The 5,956-nt window shown below is 38.6% G+C and overlaps 1 long non-coding RNA gene across 1 annotated transcript in view; it reads left to right on the top strand.

Moving 5' to 3' along the window:
• LOC107615166 overlaps positions 1-5,950 on the top strand; it is a 22,089-nt gene extending 16,139 nt beyond the window's left edge. The window contains exons 2-4 of the long non-coding RNA XR_002353680.1: positions 147-150; positions 4,919-4,924; positions 5,444-5,950. This is a non-coding gene — a long non-coding RNA (uncharacterized LOC107615166). The remainder of the gene's footprint in view (positions 1-146; positions 151-4,918; positions 4,925-5,443) is intronic.

The following is a 5,956-nucleotide window of genomic DNA, read 5'->3' as shown; positions in this document are numbered from 1 at the left end:
CCTGGAGCCAGGTGGACCACCAACACAAAGGGCGTCCCAATTCAACTCAAGAGGGAGGATCTCAAACTAGTTGCCAGAGGATGGCTGGACTTCATTGGGCATTCTTTGTTGGCTACCAGCAACCGTTCTGAAGTCACGGTTAAAAGAGCAGTGATGATTCATTGCATCATGATGGGAAAGGAAGTGGAGGTTCATCAGCTGATTTCAACAGAGCTCTATAAGATTGCTAACAAAAATTCAAGAGATGCCAGGTTGGCTTATCCAAGTGTGATTTCTCTGCTCTGCAAGGACGCTGGAGTCAAGATGGGAATAACTGAATATATCCTAATTGAAAAGTCAATCACCAAAGCATCAATGGAGAGACAACAAGCACAGGAGGATCATATCAAGAAGAGAGCACAGGAATTCCTCCCAGAGATTCCTCAAGCAGAATATTGGGAATATCTTGAGACGTCTGTCACCAAGATACAGGAAGCTATGGAGCAAATAATAAAACAACAAAAGGAACACAGTCAAATGCTGACCCATATGTTTAAAGAACAAGAGGAGCAGGGACGTGACTTAAGGGAACTGAAGCGCAAAAAATCTTCTGTGATACCAAGCCTCCCAAGGATCAGAGGAACCCCCATACCCCCAGAATAAAGGTTGTTAATTTCCAATTTCTGCCTTAACTCTGTAACAGTGTCCTTATAAAAAGTACCTTAGAAGTCATATAGTAGTAATTAGTATCTATTTTGATTCTATCTCCAATTAAGCTATGTTTATTTTTTTCATCATCATTAAACATGAATAAAATAGTAAATCTTTTGAATAAGAAGCAATAAAACTTCACAGCAAGACTAGCTTAGTCCAATTTGTTCACGAATACGATAATGTGCTTGGATCCAAGGAGCAGAGGGAATTGGAGGATGATGTAGTAGACTCCAGGGGGGTAATACCTTGTGCAACGAGCTCGCCTATGGAAAAACAATTTCAGTAGGAGTACACTACTAGCATGTTTAGGGATGTTCAAGTTGAGTTTGTGAAAAAGGCTGATTGTAGAGCATCTGTAGTTACTGAAGACTGGCCAGTGGTATGCATGAAGGTGGAAGAGGAAAAATTAGTACATGATACTATGATCTGTGATTCGTATGTTGTCCACTTTGACCGCTCCACACAAGAGGTTCGTTGTGAGTGCAATCTTTTTGAGAGTTCAGGTGTGTTGTGCTGTCACTGTCTTGAAGTTTTTCACTCGTTTAAAGTGTATAAAGTACCTAGCTGCTATGTTCTCCCTCGTTGGAGCAAGAATATAAAGCGCAAGCATACTTATATCAAGAGCAGTCACGACGTCAATCGGTCAGATGTGAGTCATGATGCATTCAAGGGACTATGTGCACACTTTTACAACATTGCGCAAGAGTTCGTAAATGATGACGATGAAACAGCATTGCTGCATGCTGCTTTAGAAGAAACAAGGGCCAAGTTGAGCGAACACCGTGCCAATTTAGAAATGTTATGGTCTGCCATCTAGAACTAATCAATTAAAAAAAATCAACTAAACATTACAATATACCAAAAGGGCGAACATGCAACCACCACAGCTTTCGTGGTTCTTAGATTGGAATTTATCAATTGCTAGCCTTAACCACTTGAATGTTTTATGAGCCCAATTAAATCTGTTGGGGTTGGTCACATCAAGAATAGGAGGGATGTGCCACGGAGAGATGGTTTGCTGACTCGTTGGGCATAAGAATATTTTTAGCACCAAAAGGATGAAGTGCCTTCTGAAATCTGCCCGTTGCGCTTCAGTATCCATGGGACAGGAATACACGAAATTGCGCAACTGGGTTGTTGTCTTTTTTTAAAACTGTGCTTTGATGGCGCGATAGTCCGGATTCTTCTTGTTAAGTTCGGGTATGAAATCACCTACATTATCAAGTGTAGAAGAGTGTGAACAACAACTATTACGCAAAGACAAGGGTATCAAACCAGGATATGTTAAGTAAATACTAAAAATGGAACATTGGTATCTTACCCCCATCTCTTATGCCTAATGCCTTTGCTATCAACTCAGAATTGATGCGGATGTTTCCAACATCCACAATAAGCATATTCGTGTCCACATCGTATGCAAACGCAAGTTGTTTCATTATACTTTGCTTCACCGGCCATTTTGGAATCCTCTTCACAAAACCAAAACCAATTGTGTCGATCTCCAGTAGCTTTTCCACGGCATTAATGCTTTCCAGATGGGTAACCATGCCATTGATATAGGATGGTGAACAGCGCGTTTCTACTAATTTCTGTGTACATCAATAAAACAAGATATAAGCCATGAAAAGGAAGTTTGCTGAATGATGCAACATGGATTACCTTTTTCCCCATCAAACTTGTCCTCAATAGATCAAAATCCAAACAAGTTCGTGCCTGGAAGGAATGTATGAGTAATTAGTCTCACCAATGTGTATATTTTATTAATTCATCATAAATAAATTTCTACCCGATAAAGTGACATGATTAATCCCCACACATAGCAGTGTGGGAATAAATTTATCTGCAATGCCCCCTTAAAGAGAATCACATCAAAGTTATTATGTCTGAGTTGGAAGTCTAAAAGTCTCTTGAAATATGATGCTTTGTTATGTAGATACTCCTTGGATACATCAATTAACATGTATGTACGACAGAATTAACTTATATGTTTGTTTCCATAAGATATTAGATGTTCATTCCTGCCTTTGGGTGGATGGGTATGGGTCAAATTAACAGGGGTAAAGTACAGCACCCAAGGTAAAAGTAGAGTTATAATAACAGGTAATCCCATATCAAAACCAACCCTTCAATAGCATGCAGAGTTTACGATATACTAATTTCGAACAAATGCAGGCAACATAAGAGATCTACATACTCAAAACTAAGGAACTAAATACCTATCGCCAGGAAAAAAAAATTTATAGCCACCAACTCCACAATACTATTTTAAACAATAAGTTCTGGCACAATAATCATTCAGCATTGTGATCTTCTCAGTTTATACAAAATGAACACCCAAGCAACGTAAACATTATACAGCCAAGTCACATGGTAGACTTTTTTAAATAATTTCTTTTTGGAGGAAAAAAAAAGGAATGGAAAAATAATAGAATAAGAGGAACAATGGCAACAAAATTGTTTCAACCAAATCAACACCAATAAAGTGGATGAGAACAATCAAGTGACATGCAAAACAAACCCTTTATTAGTTATAAAATTAAAATCAAGCATTGAGATAAAATTATTGATTTAGCACTTGCATTGAAAGAATCAAACCAAAATAAAAGTACGTAAAATATTCAAAGATATCACCTTCATAGTTAAACACCCATAAATCTAAACTTAAAGGAACCTTGATATGCTGGTGTCACACAAAAGACAATGGAAATTCAATTTTTAAGTGACTAACTGACTGAGCAAGTTCATTAACTTGAGTTTTACAGAAAATAATAAACCCTTTACAATGCTAAAATGTTTCTGAATGAGTAACAACCTGGAGAGCTTGGCTTGGTAAATAATGAATTAACCAAGGGTGAACAGCATTAAAAATCTTAAAATAGATCACAACAACTTGTCCTGGTTTAATTTTTTTTATTTTTAAGTAAATGTTAAGGGAAAAAAATAACCAGAGAAAAAACTAATTAAACCATTACAAATATTAAAACCATATTTATTTAAAGCAATCACAGCCCCAAAAGTGAAACAGTAGTGTCAAGACACATTCTAAAATAACCTGTCGAGGAACATTAAATCGAACGACTAACGAAAAAATTGTAAAAAATAAGCACTTGCACAATATTCATGCAGACCATTACAAAGAACCGACAAATCATCCACTTTCATAGGTAAACAACCATACAACTAATATGATGGCAACTTGAACATGAAGTGGCATTATTAAACGGAGCAGAATTCGAACTATTAAATGATTGACCGACTGAGATCTGAGATTGACTTCAGTGAAATAAACACCTTTTCCATTTGTCAATAGATAAATAAGTAAGAATAACTAGGGTGACTTCACTGTTTAAGGGGAAATAAACAGATTCAAAAAAATTGAATTTATTATATCATATTACATCAATCTGGCTTGCTAAATTATTATTAAAATTAATATTCTATTAAACTTAAAAAAAAATGAAAAGAAATCAGTACATAAATAAAAATACTTAAACAGTTTTCTACTGCACAAACTACAGCATTTAGAGTGGGGAAAGACTATAGATTCACAATATAAAATAACCTGCCAGCTAACATCTAAACTACACGATCCCGCACAATAAAATGCAGCAAGGTCAAGATTTCAGGTTTAGAAATTTGCCAACAAATCGAGATAAACAGCATCTAGTACTAGACACGGCACAAACAGAAATCCGGAAAAATTCAATTCAACATGAAACTCTTTGCTCGGGAAGAATTAAACAACGCTGAATGATTGACAATTATAACCACCTGTGATAAAGCACGGACCTACCCAGCAAAAATTAAAAAATGAATATCGCAGCAACTATCAAAAATTGAACAACATCCAAATGCATACCAAAATAACCATATGAAAGCTTGCTACGGTAACCATTGATACACTTTCAGTAACAGGACAACACCGTCCAACAACAGGACAAAATTTTGAAAACCTTCCCGCGCCAAGAATTTTTAAATAGTAAACCTCTACCTAAGACATGTCAATCATTAATTAAAATCAAACGCCAACATACAGGTCAATGCATGTCATACCAGGAACAACAAAAAGCAACTCAAATGACTGAAAAAAAAAAAAAACAAAGACACTACGCACTAACCTGCGGCTACATGAAACTTGCGCGCAGCCTTCGGTTTGTACTGCATGCGCCTAACTAAGCGTGGAATGGCAGGTTGAAGGACGGGGTTGGTGGTGCCGCAAAAAAAGCTGGGAGTTGCTACAGTGAAATGACGCTGAGGAAAGCTTGGAGTTTGTTCTCCGTACTGCACTGATGGTCAGGTACGGCGGTGGTTGGGCTGAGCCGCCTGCGTGTTGTGCACCAATGACGAGGAGAGAGCCGGTGGATTATGCTTTGCGAGAGACACGCAACGGATGGTCGCGTTGAAGGATGGTCAGCGCTGATCAGAGTTCCAATGGGGGAGACGGTGGGATGTTCAAAATAGAATATGAAAGGTTTGTTTTCTAACGTGACGGTAACGGAAGAAAAGGGGGTAGAGAGAAAATTAGGATTCCTGATTTTGTGGGGGTGGTTATTTCTAAACTGAACATCACCTATCCACTAGGGTAAATCTGGGTTTTTTTTTTTTAAATTTATATTGGGCCAAAAATTTTAGCCCATTGTACAAATTGTATGTATATACTATTGGTTCCCTAGCACTACTCTTTTCCTAAATCTCTAATTCTCTTTCACTCTTATTTTCTGAAATACCAAAATAACCCTCCCACTCCCAGGGTTAGCATCCCCCAAGTGACCTTCGGTCCTGTCATGGCAGAATTAGCGGAGCATTTCTTTGAACGAGGAAGCTCATCTGCAGCAGCGGCGGCGGTGCCAGCCACCTCGGTCTTGTCGGCTTCTTTGGCGTCCAAAGACTCCAGCGAGGCCATGACCACCTCTTCACCGGCGTCGAAGTCACTGTGCGTTGAAACTCCAACGGCACGCGACGTTTTCACGATGAGAGAGATTAGTGTCAAGAGCACCGTCAAAATCTCTAGGAAGGCGGAGAGGTCGCTTTGACTTCACTTTCTCAGGTGAGGGCTCGCTAGAGAGGTCGCCGTTTCCGGCAGAGTTCGCCGCAGAGGTCATCCGCACGCTAAAACCAGAAGAGTTCGTGGTGTTTCATTTGGTAAACCCTAATGACACTTACAGCTTCAATTCGTTCCTTGATTTGTTTGATTCTTGCTTCGTATTAGTGAAATCGCGTTATATCAAAGGGTTTGATTCTTCAATGCCTCAAATACGGGAAA

Source organism: Arachis ipaensis, chromosome B09 (genome assembly GCF_000816755.2).
Source record: "Arachis ipaensis cultivar K30076 chromosome B09, Araip1.1, whole genome shotgun sequence".
Classification (NCBI taxonomy): domain Eukaryota; kingdom Viridiplantae; phylum Streptophyta; class Magnoliopsida; order Fabales; family Fabaceae; genus Arachis; species Arachis ipaensis.
The sequence above is the reverse complement of the archived record's forward strand: the minus strand, read 5'-3'. Positions and strand labels throughout refer to the sequence as shown.